This window comes from Sus scrofa, chromosome 3 (genome assembly GCF_000003025.6).
Source record: "Sus scrofa isolate TJ Tabasco breed Duroc chromosome 3, Sscrofa11.1, whole genome shotgun sequence".
Taxonomy (NCBI): Eukaryota; Metazoa; Chordata; class Mammalia; order Artiodactyla; family Suidae; genus Sus; species Sus scrofa.
The window spans coordinates 64,031,179-64,045,538 of NC_010445.4; the positions used below are offsets into that span (position 1 = coordinate 64,031,179).

General features: G+C 37.1%; 1 protein-coding gene across 5 annotated transcripts in view; it reads right to left on the reverse strand.

Moving 5' to 3' along the window:
* CTNNA2 (catenin alpha 2) overlaps positions 1-14,360 on the reverse strand; it is a 1,212,918-nt gene that overhangs the window by 826,106 nt on the left and 372,452 nt on the right. The gene's annotated exons all lie outside the window — the stretch shown is intronic.

The window sequence follows — 14,360 nt, forward strand, 5'->3', positions numbered from 1 at the left end:
TATTTTATATATAGTAGTGCATATATCTTACTCTCAAACACTAATCTATCTCTCCCTGCTTTTGCCCTTTGGTAATCATAAGTTTGTTTTCTATACCTATGAGTCTATTTCCTTTTTGTAAATAAGTTCATTTGTGTGTATATATATATATATATATATATATATATATATATATATTTAGATTCTATATGTAAGCAATACCATGATATTTGTCTTTGTCTGACTTACTTCATAAGCATGATAATCTTTAGGTCCATTCATGTTGCTACAAATGGCATTGTTCACTCTTTTTCATGGCCGAGTAATATTTCACTGTTTATATATACATTACCTCTTCTTTATCCAGTCATATGTCAATGGACACTTAGGTTGTTACCATGTCTTGGCTATTGTAAACAGTACTGCTATGAACATTGGGGTGCATGCATCTTTTCATATTAGAATTTTCTCCAAATATATGCCCAGGGGTGGGACCGCAGGACCATATGGCAGTTCTATTTTTGAATAGATGTTTATTAAGCACATACTTGTGTCAGATTTTCTTCCAGGCCCTAGAATTGCAAAGGTGACTAAGAATACCCTGGCCTCAAAGAGTTCTTGGTCTGAGGAAATATGTAAATACATACTCATTAAACAGTGATTACGTGCCATCGCAGACATACTATTATAAATGGAGGCAAGGGAGAGGAGGAAGTGATTTACTCATTTAGTGTAAGGCTGCAGGGGAAGTTATTGACATTGGTGGCCTCTGAAAAGCTGGGAGGAGGCAGTGTTCACCAGAAGACAAGGGTGGGAAGGTCCATCAAGGCAGCAGGAGCACCGGCACCGAGAGGCCACAGAACTTGGAGCAGGGTGCTGTGTGCATGGAAATGCAATCATCTGGGAAGTGATAGTAAGGGAGGGGTGGGGTAAAGAGAGGCACCAGGGCCTGTATCCTCAGCAGGGAGGGAAATGACCTAATAAATGTTTGTTTTGGCCACATGACAAAAGTAAACTGGAGAGGACAAGACTAGTGCAGAGAGGACAAGACTAGCGCAGAGAGAACAGGCCAATGCCACTGTCATCTGAGAGAGCAGTCACGAGCACATGGACCAGGGAGATAGGAACATGCTACAGGGAGGCAGGGGGAGGATGAATGAGATGTGCAGGAGAGAAACAACAGCTCTGGGGACAGATGAGGTGTGGGAACCAGAGAGGAGATGGAGGTGATGGTGAATACGGACCCAACACAATGGACAGGCACATATTTGCACAAAGAGACCCAGGAGTGGGAGACAAAGGGAGACACTAACTATGTGAAACTGGCCCTGTACCAATGGGAGGCACCACCACTTGGGGTACAGCAAACTGGAAAAAAGCACAAGGAAGCTGCACACACATGGAAGCAGAGCACACATGGGGTACAAATGCTTCCATCAACCTCAAGAGTTGAGTTAAAATGACTGATTATTTGATTTAGGGTGACACAATCCATTCAATATTTTATTTATGAAATGGCTATTTCTCATCTATTAATCAAAACCAAGTTCATTTAAATAAAGTCAATATATCCCTGAACATCCATGCATCCTATAATTTACCCTAAGATACAAGGGAAAATAAAAAAACACTTTTCATCACTTTATAAACAGATCAAAATACAATGTAATTCCCTAAGTGTTATAGTTATTTCACCCTCGCAGGGATACTTTTTATACTTATGAAATGTGGGTGTGCAAGTACATAGATTGGACTTTGTAAAAAGGCTACCGTCTATGACAAGTACATTACACAGCCAACCAGCTCAGTCTTTAAGCCTAGGCGCAAATAGTTTGATGTGTAACAACAGCAAGGGAGAGGTTTAAAAATTCCTTATCGTACTGGTGGATTTTCAAGATGTATGGCTCTAGAGGCTGACATAAACTTCAAGGTAGAGGCTGGCAATTAGGAAGCACAGATTCAATCCAAGTGTCCCTCCTTGCCGCAGGCTCACATAAATCTCCTCTCTGCCCATCCCTCACCCCCCAGACAAAGACTCAGTAGCAGATATCAGGGTGTCTGTGTGATGGGAAGAAGGCTACCTCATTCTTATTCTGTAGGGTGCAGCTAGAAAGAACATTACACCCTAAGGTGAAGAAGTAAAAATCTACACATACCTAGAAATAGTGCTATCTATAAATATAGATAAATATCTGTAAATAAATCTTTCTAAATATCAAGAGAGTCATGACAGGTCAAGAATGGACACATTTGGGAGTTCCCGCTGCAGCCCAGTGGGTTAAAAACCCGACTGCAGCAGGTCGAGTGGCTGTGGAGGTACGGGTTCAATCCCCAGCACAGCACAGTGGGTTAAAGGATCCGACACTGGTGCAGCCGGGACTCAGATTCAATCCCTGGCCCGTGAACTTCCATAGGCCACAGGTGTTTCCATTAAAAAATAAAAGAAGAAGAATGGACATATTTGTACAGGGTATTAATGGGTAAACTGGCTGCTGTTGGAAGGGATCCACTTACTCAAGGAAGGGGAAGATTTATTCTCCAGGTGAACCTCGGTGCACCTGGGGAGCAACATGGTAGATCCCAAATTCTTCAGCTTACACTGCCATGAGCCATAACTTGGGTAAGAGGGGACCAATCAGGTAGGGCTATTCTCAGAAAAAAAGGGCTCCAAGAGGAGAGTCCAGCCACACCCCCCTTCCAGCATGTGGAGAAATCATGCCTCCTCAAACTGCTTTTTAAGACCCGATGTTCATGCCACGAGTCATTACAATGGCACTTCAACCAGATGCTGATGGTTTGCTCAGCAAATGAAGCCAGGGGATGACCCTAGCAGTACGGAGCTCTCAGAGGGGCTCATCAGCTTGGAGCCCGCAGCGCACACTCCTGAAAGGAGCCAGGGAGAGGTTGATGAGAAAGAGCATGAGACAGAGAGACAGAGATATCCACATTCGTAAATGTGACTTCCCAAGTGGAAATCTCATGCTCAATCCTGAAATTCCCCTAAAATAAATATAAGACATTTAATCCATTGTGAACAGGAAACTCACTTGAAGCAGATACAAATGATTTCATGTCGTTAAAGATTTCAAAGGAAAGGCAATCGTAAATCAGGCTATAACATGAATGCATTTTACATCCCTGTAGTTTTAGGATTATGAAAAGAACATGGAAACCTATTTTACAAAATGATAAGCAAGTTTATCAGAATAAAATTAGCAATTTCCCCAGGGAGCTGTTTTTTCTGTAAGACTCATATTTTTAGCTAAGAAAGAACACACATGTAGGAGAGGGAAGGAAGCTGTGAAGAGAGGACAACAGAGCTGCCTGTTTCTTTTATATACACTCTTGTATTCAAGCTCATTAACTTGATTATAGACCTAAACTCAGAGCAGGGTTTCTATGATAAAGCCTTTGATCCTCTCAAGCCACTACCACCTGCTGCAAAGAAGAAAAATCAACATCTCCAAAAAAGTGACTCAGGGGAAAGTCATAATTAATATGTATACAGGGCTTCTGTATAAAGGTTTATTTTGTTAATTATTGTTCCAAAAGCTTTACATATATTAACCCATAGATTAGAAGAGAATACATCTTTAAAGTAACAAAGACCAAAGATCATATCCTGACTCCTCCCCAACCATTACTAAATATATGAGATTGGCAATTATTCAGCTTTTATGTTTTAGTCCCCTCAACTGTTTAGATAAGGGTGAGAATAATAATAGCTATTTCACGCACTGTCACTAGGGTTGAAGACTGAAGATAATCTATTCCAAGCACCCAGCACAAGACCTTAGCAGGAATGGGGCTTACTCATTGTTACCATTCATACCGCTATGATCCTCTGCAATACAATAAGAATAGTTGGTGAACTCCTGGTTAAAGGTTAAGAAGTGTATTTTGTGGCGGATTTCTCTAGCAGTGTAAACAATAATTTAAAAGCAAGGAAACTCCTCCCTGATAAAAACATACTGCTTTAGGACTGAATATACACCCATTCCCTCCCCACCCCATCCCCCCAAAATGGTGTTGCCTCTTGGTTTTCACATCTGTGCTGGTTTCAGTTCCTATGCTACTCTGGAGGAACTGGGATCTTTGCAAGGATCTACTAAATGTAGCAAGAACCATATTCCATAAAATGGTGATTACTGTTTTTCCCCAAAGCAGCTTAAGACCATAAACTTGGTAACAGTCAACAGCGATGTGCTAAGCTTAAAAGAAAAACAGAGTTCAGAGGATCGATACTGAATCCAATGTCACTTACACTTTCATAAAAATAAAGAGCAAAGAAATTGATGAAAATGTAAATTTCATTGTGCAGTTAAAGTGTTTCTGAAATAACTGTACCATATCAAACATAAAATTAAAAACCTATTGTAAGTCAGTTTGTAAAGCCAGGAAGTACCTGATAAATCATCTTTAGTATAAATTCAAATATTCAATGACCCTGTTATGTTTAAGGTAAGCCTCTCTCTAAAAAGCATTCTGTTGACTTCTTTATATTCTCAAGTCAATAAATGTTTCTATTGATCAGTATCTCTATTCTCCTATAACCATGACTGCAAATCAAAACCCAGTGAAATGTCAGTAGACTGAAAGATCGTACTTGGTAGTTGAAATGTGATTTCAAAAACCTTTGAATGTGATTAGGAAAGAAAAAACAGTTCATCTAGACTGAACAGAGATAACAGGATCATCAAAAATGAGATCATCTAATTTTGAATGAAAGAGGCAGGCCCACCATCTCAACATGCAAATGTAGATAGAGGACATCTCAGTTTCCTCTTGATAATTAAGATACTGTGTAAAAAAAAAAAAAAAGGCAGAATAGGTGGTGGTCAGTTGGGGATTTAATGTCCACATTTCAGAATTTATGAATTCCTTGGAAGACATCATGCAGCCTAAATCTTAGCAGGTGCAAAGTCCAGGTGTGACCTCTAAGACAGGAACCCTCTGCCATCCTAGGAGACCATCCGACTTGAGATAGCTCTAACAGTTAAATTTTCATTTTTAATTTTATGGAAGTATAGTTGATTTACACGGTTAATTTCTGCTATAGAGCAAAGTGACTCAGTTATATATATATAATTTCTCATCTTCTTTTCCATCGTGGTTTATCACAGGATATTGAATATAGTTTCCTGTGCTCTAGAGTAGGACTTTGTTATTTATCCATAACTGTTCAAATTATTTCTTCAAGTATTTTGATTTTTGACCTGTTCTTCTGAAATGTGTATAAAAACTGAATCCCATCTTCAACACTAAATCTTGAGGGAATTTTTTTGTAAATGTCCTTCATGGAGAAGAGAAATATCAAAACAAACATGCATCGCCAAGGCCTGAAACTAATGCTGCATCCAGGTTATGAAAATAACTGACATAAAAAAAATGAACAAACAACTCCCACTAGTTCTCCAAACATTAAATACCTACTAAGTAGTCATTAAAGTTGGGATGACATGTTCGCCTCACACAAACTTTTAAGCAAATTAATAGCGTAAACAAAAATCCACTTCGGAGGGAACAAATCTGGTTTCTGGCATGTTGTAAAAACCATTGATAAGACTGAACAAGTCATTCTGATCTATTTCAGGATCTAAATTACTAGCTATATTTGAAAGGTATTGAATGTGAGCTCATTGGTGAAGTTTAGTTCCTTAATTTCAGAGGAGAAAAGGCAAGTATCAAGAACCTTTTATGGTTTGCTCGAGGGCACATAGCCAACTTATGGCAGAGTCCAGACCAGAAGCTGGTTCTCTTGACTTTGAGTTTAAATTTGCTGCAATTTACCACTGTAGTCTATTTCTTTGGAAACCTGTTTTTGGATGCTTTCAAAAATTCACAACTGACTGTCCCCAAGTTTGTCCATATAACTTAAACCTTTTTATACCTATTTGGATGTCTTGACACCATGTCTAGGGGCAAATATATCTAGAAGATCCCATAATATCTCATAACTGTCAATAGTACAACTAAATAATTCTTGCCCTGATGATTTCAATCAGCATAGCTATAAATACAAAGAAAAGCAAATAGGAAGTATAAAAAGGCACATTATATCATTTGCATCTTACAGGCTGCAGATGAATAAACTATGCTTGAAATTGTTATACTGTGAAATAACAAGTCAACCTTTTCTAAAGTAGTCTTTGTTTATACAAAGCACAGAAACAATTCTCATAATGAAAAAAGTTGATTAAGGGTAGAAAACTCTACCACGCATTTCAAAATTAGAAACAAAACAAAGTAATGTTCCAAGTAATTGGTGTAATGAACATGGTAAATGGTGCTATAAAATTGTAGCTTACTTAAGGTATATTTTAAAATACAACATGGAAGAAAAAAGCTGGTTTTATTCACTGGTTTGAGGGTGGGAAAAAAACAGAATGATTGGATTCTAGGATTTAGTTGGCATAGTCTATGCTTTATTTTCTGAACTGCCATTGATTTTCCAGTCACTACAGAGAAATGGCAGTTTCATAAAGGTGATTATAGTCATGAGTTTTCCTTACTGAACTTATGAGAGGCATCCACGTCACCATCATTCTGGCTCCCATGTTAAGAGAGTTCACAGAAGGACCACATCTAAATCAACATCAGTATATCAAGTGTAATCAAACACAGCTAACAAAAATGTATTTGTTCTGTGGGAGGATCTGGCAATAGGCAACAAACAACATTGATTTAGGATAACCCCAAACCCCAAATTAAAAATGACAAGCTGCCCAAATGTGCTAATTCCAGCTTCCTTCACTTCTATGATCAACAGCTTGTCACGAGGATCAGGATGGATCTCAGACAGCCTTCTCTCCTTCCGACTCAAAAGTACATTTTTAAAATAAGTGAAATAAGGTCATAACAAACATCAACCTTGAGAGGGAAAAATATCTCAACAGAGTGACATGCTGTCTTAAGGAGCATTTGGAAGGTTAGAGGCAGGAGAGTAACAGCCCTGTCTACACTGCCTGAAGCATGCAGGAATGATTGGATGATCATAATTACAAATATGTGCCCAGTATCTAAAGAGTTACATATCATCGCACTCATCCTTTTATTCATCCACTAAGCATGGATTAAGCACCTGCTATGCAGCAGTTACTTACCAGATTCTGGATAGTTAAGATGAAGTCATGATTCCATTCTTGCCCTCTACTTCCTAGCATCCTGATCTTTCTGAAAGATTCACTAACAAGGATCATTCGGAGAACATCTGTAGAGCAACACGGACTGCTCAAGCATTTGGAAATTCAAGAAAGAAGATGCATTTTGGAGAGCTGGGAATCACGAGTCTGTTAGGATACTTAGGCAGCTATAATAGTAAGCATGGCCAAAACAGACACGTGTCTGTATACTTACATCTAAAGAGGAAGGTTAAGCTTTTCTTTATCCCTTCAACATACAGCTTTGAGCCACGAACCAGAGAGACGGCGGAGACCAGCCACACATCACTGACCCCTCTTCTCCTCCAATCCCCTGCTAGGTTTTTAAAGCACAAAGAGTGTAGATGAGAATCTTCCCGACAAATGTACTCTTCACCATTAATTCATTCCTGAACCCCAGTATGAGCAGGTCTGAGTCAACAGAGAGATTGCATGGCCCTTCTAACCACTGAACATCAAGCCCCAAGTGAAAAGTGGGTGTGAGGGGTCTAGGGCCCCTCTCCTGTGGACAAATTCAGTTTTCCAGTAAGATTTTGAAAGAAAGAGACCCTACCTGATTATACTAGGATCATGAACTTGAAGAGAAGCATAGAAAGAGAAATGAAAGAATGAAAATTATAGGAAGTCAATGAATTTTAACCTTTTCTCTCCTCTCACTGGAAACGTGATCAGTTCCCATAGTCAGAATCAGGAAGGGTATCCAAAAAAAGGTCAGGAAACATAAGACAATATTTTATAAAAGTATGTTAATTGAAATTTCATATAATACTGGAGTTCCCATTGCAGTGAAATGGGATCAGCGGTGTCTCTAGAGCACTGGGACACAGGTTCAAGCCCCAGACTCGCACAGTGGGTTAAGGATCTGGCGTTGTCACAGCTGTGGCATAAGTTGCAATGGCAGATGATCCCTGGCCCAGTAACTCCATATGCTACGGGGTAGCCAAAAAAGAAAAAAAAAACACTTTCAAATAATATCTTCAACATTTTTTTCTTAAACCTCCAGAAATTGTTTCTTATAAAGTACAGAAAAATGTCAATCAAGGATCCAATTGTTTTATTGGAAAAAAAGTCAAACAAATATACTATTTTTCCTGTATTCCCAGGCTTTGTGGATGCTCTTTTGGTGTGCTAACAATTAGACTTATTCTTTGCCAGTCCCAGGGTCTTTCTGCATTTACAGGCTGCTTTCAAGCATAGGAGGCCCCATTCTGTGCTCCTTAGTGGTTATTCCTTCAGAGTAAGTGGAAAAATAAAGATAAATGACTTGAAAATTACACTGTATGCATTTTCCAGTGAACACAGATGCCCAGGACCTTGGTAAACATATTTCTCAAGACAAATTCATAAACTCACATCAGGAGTATAATTTAACCTCCCATGTAGGTCTGCCTATAGGGAGGGAATATTCTGGTCATGCTTATACGTGATTCAGCATTCATTCCATTTGACAGCATAATTAGGCTTAATACACTAACATAGATTTATAAGGGACATATACACGGTTCTTTAACTCTCATAGCACCTCTTAAAACAGAATTGCTGAAGAGCAATTTCCCTGGGGCACCACTAGGAGGTGTCAGATTTGTGGTAAGTATAGGAACCAGGGAGTTCATTTTCAATTCCTACTCTGATCAGCAAGTGGCTTTTCCCACCCAAAAGAGTTTAGAGAAAAAGCTGGGGCAGAAAATGCAGATGTCAAAGAACCTGTACATGTGGAGAACTTATTTTAGAGATAGAACAAAAAAGCATTAATGAGCAAACCTGGGCTGAACAAGCAAAGCAAAATTCTAAGCTTCAGGGCTGTGAAGTAAGAAGCAGACATCCTGACACACTGGACAAGGGCAGGGGCAGCCAAGGCTGATTCAGTCCAGGCCCACAGAGGTCACCATCTAGTCATCCTAGTCACACTAGTGTAAAGCTGTTCCTTGGGCAGAAAAATAAAAGTCTATATGAATCCACTATGCAACCTTTATAAGGAGCCCTATATAAACTAAGGGTATTCAACTATATTTAATCCTCACAACAGAGTGTGGGTTCAGTCATTTTTAGTAGACTCATTTGTTATCATCACATAATTTCAAGCTGAAGAATTTTCACAGGTCCAAATGCCTGAGCATGTACACACATAAATCTTCACCAAGTGTGCCCTATTTAAATACTGCGGTCAAGGCTTTGGCATAGGGAGCTGGCAAAACCAGGAGATGGAACCATTATGGAATTAGCCTTAAGGCTTCTTCTGCTGCATGGGCTACACATTATAATTACATCTGAGAATCCCCAAACCTAATATTTTCAATAATCAACAGATGCAGCTAGACATCATGTCCAAAAAATGGAAGCATGGCAAAAATCTATTTTGCCCGACTCTGTGGGATCTCTTCCATGTTAATTACTGTCACCCTTCACATCTAGTTACCTTTAACTTATCTCTTTCTTCTCCAGAAACTGAGACTATGTGACTAAACACTCCCAAGAACTTCTTGCCATCTGGGATACTATGATGCAAATAACAAAAACAGCTATTTATAAAGATACTATGTACCAGGCACCATCGTTATACACTTTATATGATGTACTCACAATGAGGTGAACAACAGCACCTCCATTTCAAAGATTTAAAAAACTATTACTTAGCTTAAAAAGGTTTATTAATTTGTCCAAGGTCAGCTTAATCCTAGGAATCGAATCTAAGGCTGCTGGACTTAAAATTCTGTGATCTTAGTAAACTCGAAGCTCCAAGCCAAAAGCCTACTGACAGAAACGCATAAAACACAATTTAATGAGGATGATGGTGATGATAATAATGAGATTAATAATTATAGCTAATCTGACATAATACTTACTCAGTGGCAGATGCTGTTCTAAGCACCACATTTACTCATTTAATCTTCATGAAAATCCTACAAGGTAGATACTAGGTCCCTTTTATAAATGAGGAAACTGAAGTAGAGAAAGAGTCACTGGCCAAAGGCCAAAAAGCTGCGGATAATTAAGTGAGGCTTTTAACCTTAAAAGTCTAGGTACAGAGTTTAGGATTTAACCACTTCTAAGATAATGCATATGGTTATATGTCAAGCTAAACAATAAGAAACAAGTAACAAAAATATATTCCTAGCACCAACAGAATCAGTGATACGTTATTTTGTGGCAATAATTTTGAAACTAATCTTTTAAATAAAATCTATACACTAAAATTACATCCTCATGCACCATGATTTTAAGGACCTAGGGCAGTATTTAAACAAATAAAATTATGAGGGGATACATAAAATAAAGACCACAATGGAAGGTCTTTGTCTCTCACAAAGACAGACATCTGAACACTTGCGCTTGTCTTGATTCACAGATGTCCAACCAACAATACTACTGTGTTGTGATCAGGCTCAATCCCTTCTTCCTAATTGGAACCTCCTTAACTTGAAAATAGAACTGTCCGACACAAAGGAACTTAACTACAAAACAGAAATAGACTCGCACAGAGAACAGACTTGTGGTTGCCAAAGGGGAGAAGGGGAGGGGAGAGATGGATTGGGAGTTGGAGATTAGCAGATGCAAACTTATATATAGAAGAGAAAACCAACAAGGTCCTATGTACAGCAGAGGGAACTACATTCAATATCCTGTGATAAACCATAAGAGTAAGAAAAACAATACATGTATTTCATGCATATATATAATATATGTATATATTCATATATTCACATTATATATATTCATATCTGGAATATATTATATATCCATATATATTCACATATATATTCATGCATAGAATATATTATTATATATACATATATCCCATATATTAGACCATATTAGTGATACTCAGCACTGGTCATAGAGCCTAGGCTCCTTGTGTTCAGTGCTGGTTTCACTTGACTAAGCTGTGTGTTTCAGATTCTTCATCTGAAATGAAGAATATATTAGTATATGGGTATAAAATGAATGAGTATATGAGTGTAAAGTGCTAAAACCACTGCCTGACTTATAACTGCTCAAAATATTAATATATTTTATCTATAATAAAAATATATATCATATATGTGTATATATAAAACTGAATCACTGCTGTACAGTAGAAATTAACATTGCAAATCAATTAAACAGTAATAAAATAAGAGTTAAAATTACAAAAAGAAAGGAAAATAGAACTGTCCAAGAGTAAGCAAAAATATTGCGCATTTCTTTTGGACTGTAGAGTGTAATGTTTTGCATTGTGATGCCCCAGTCAATGTTTCTTAATTAAGACTAGGACATATGTAAAAGAATTGCTGATCATACATGTGAAGATTATATATTGTTTTGTCAAACACAACACACCTAATAGTAGAATGAGAACCCAATAATCAAGTGTGGAATTCATTTGTTTCAACCTATATGCATACGTATGCCAAATAATAGAAGGAACAAAAAAGAATACTTCATCACATGACAGAGGTGGGTAATCATTTTGAATTCCCATCATTTTGAAAAGTAAAGCTTTAGTCTTTCCCACTATTAATTGGATATCACCTACTTACTCTTTTCAGTTAGAACCTGGGGATCCTCTAAATTTTAGAGTTAGTAACCATCACATATAGAAACAAAGAATAAAGTAAAAATGTTAATAGCATTAATATTGTTCTAGCAAAATAATAAGTAAACAAATTATCAATAGGATAAACTCTTAAAATAATTATGTCTCTGAGAACATACCAGTGAAGAATTTGAACTCAGACTTCTTCAGCTTAAGTTCTGATTTTCACATTTTTTTCCTTAGGCAAATTACTTAACCTTTTTAAGCTTCAACAGTAAAATGAATAAAACAGCACCCCATATCCAGATTTATTTAAACTTTAAATGAGAGAATTTAGAAACTGAATACCAAAAAAGCATATCTCCAAGACACAATGAAATGCATGCGAAACACAGCAAACATCCTTATAAAGCAAGGGCTATCTCTGAGTGACCCCCCCCCAAAAAAAAGCAAGCAAGGAAGGAAGGAAAGAAAGAAGGAAGGAAGGGAGGAAGGGAAGGAGGGCAAGAAGTTATCAACCTTGAAATAAAAATGGCAAATTGATTCTAAAGCATTGACAATCTTAGAGTTATTAAAAGTTACTTAGAAGTTAGGCTTTTAATTGCCACAGATGGGACAAGAGAATGTCTTGACCCTCACAAGGAATGTATCTGTAATGTTTTCTACCCAAAATAAAATTTAGAAACTTAAAGTTCCATATCAGTGAAAATATCAACCAGAAAATAAATGTGTCCTCTGGCAAAGAGAAATTATAAAGAAACATGTCTGTCCCCAGACAGGAAATATTAAGATCAGATAGCTTCATTTATATTTGATAATAGTTTATAATCATAGTACTAACCTTATGTGTTTGTAGGAAACTCATTTATATTACCTGGATAGACTGGCAGCAGAAAAATTATTTTAAAAATTAGTTTAGGTTGGTGGTCTTTTGGGGTTCTGTCAGAAGCAAAATCAAATGTTTTCTGAGAGGAAGCAAAGAAATCTCTCAACTAAGGCCTTCATAAAAAATAAGTACACAGCTCAAAGTGGTGGGATTGAAGAATTTAATAATTAAAGAAATTACTGATGAATTGAATTCAGATAATAGAAGCATAGGGTGTAAAATATATAATAAATATTTTAAAATATTTATAGTATTAGAACAAGGATTCGAATGCATGAATAAGAACCATGGAACTTCAAACCAAATAGAGTTTTTAAATAACAGATATTAAGTCTGAAAGGAAAGAATAAATAACAGATTGATACAAATAAGAAGAAAATCAGTGAAGTGGAAGACAGAGAAAAAAATAACCAAAAAAGTACAAATAATTAAAGAAATGGACAATAATGAAAAAAATACATAGAGAATATAGAGAAATTTTATGCTCTAAGTCTAACTGGTATTGCAAAGGAAAAGATAAACAGAATGGAAAAGAGCCAGTATTTGTAAGATAATGGCTGAGAATTTTCCAGAGGTGAATAAAACACATGAATACTCTTATTTAGGAAGCCCAACATACACAAACCAAGGTAAATACAAAGAAGCCCACACTTGGTCATGTCATTGTATAACTGAAGAAGACCAAATGCCAAAGAGATTTTAGTTTAGAGAAAAATACAGACCAGCTACAATATAATGACAAAATATTAGGAATAGCGTCCTTCTTAATGGCAAAAATGGAAGCAAAAGACCATGGTATAATATCTTCAATACAATGAGACAAAATAATAGGCAGACTAGAATTTCATGCCTAGCTAAAATATTATTTTAAATGAAAGCAAACTTAAGACAGTTACAGAAAAATATGAGACAGCTTATTGCCAAGCACCTTCACTACTAAAGAAACCACTAAATTTGGATTTCCCATTGTGGCTCAGCAGTTAGCAAACTTGACTAGCATCCATGAAGATGCAGGTTCAATCCCTGGCCTCACTCAGGGGGTTAAGGTTCCAGCATTGCTGTGAGCTGTGGTGTAGGTCGCAAACGTGGCTTGTATCCTGTGTTGCTGTGACCGTGGTGTAGGCCAGCAGCTACAGCTCCGATTGGACCCCTAGCTGGGAACCTTCATCTGCCATGGGGTGCAGCCCTAAAAAGACAGAAAGACCAAAAAAATAAAAATAAAAAAAGAAACCACTAAATTTACATAGCATGGAAAATGGATTCACACACAATAGAATGAATTTAAAAGATTAATGAAATGATATGCATAAATAACCCAGTTTGAATTTTTTTTTTAATGGCATCAAATAGTAATTCTAAGCAGTGGTGGTTGTAATTGGATATTTTCTAATAATGATGTCTAACAGTGTTTTTGTGTCCTCTAGTCCTTAACTTTCATCTTTTGTATAGTATCAGTGATCACTCACCCTACCAACATACATGTGATTTCAGTATCTCACTTTGTGTTTTCTCCCAAATGGAATTCATGACAAAGGACTACTAATTTGATCTCATCAGTATTTTAAATAGTTACATAGTCTTCTCCATTGCCAGAGCCAGTATCCTAACTGGAACTCACGGCACACCACCTAGGATCTGAAGAGTGCCCAGTCAGTTCCCTGGTTTCTAGACACATCCTCTTCCTTCTAATCATCCCATGCTCAGCAGCAAAAGCTGGCAAAGGTTAGTTAAATTATGAAAATCAAGACCTATATAACAGTTAATCAGAGTATGTTATCACATTAAATCAAGAATTCTAACATGTAGTTTTTAAGGAATTCTA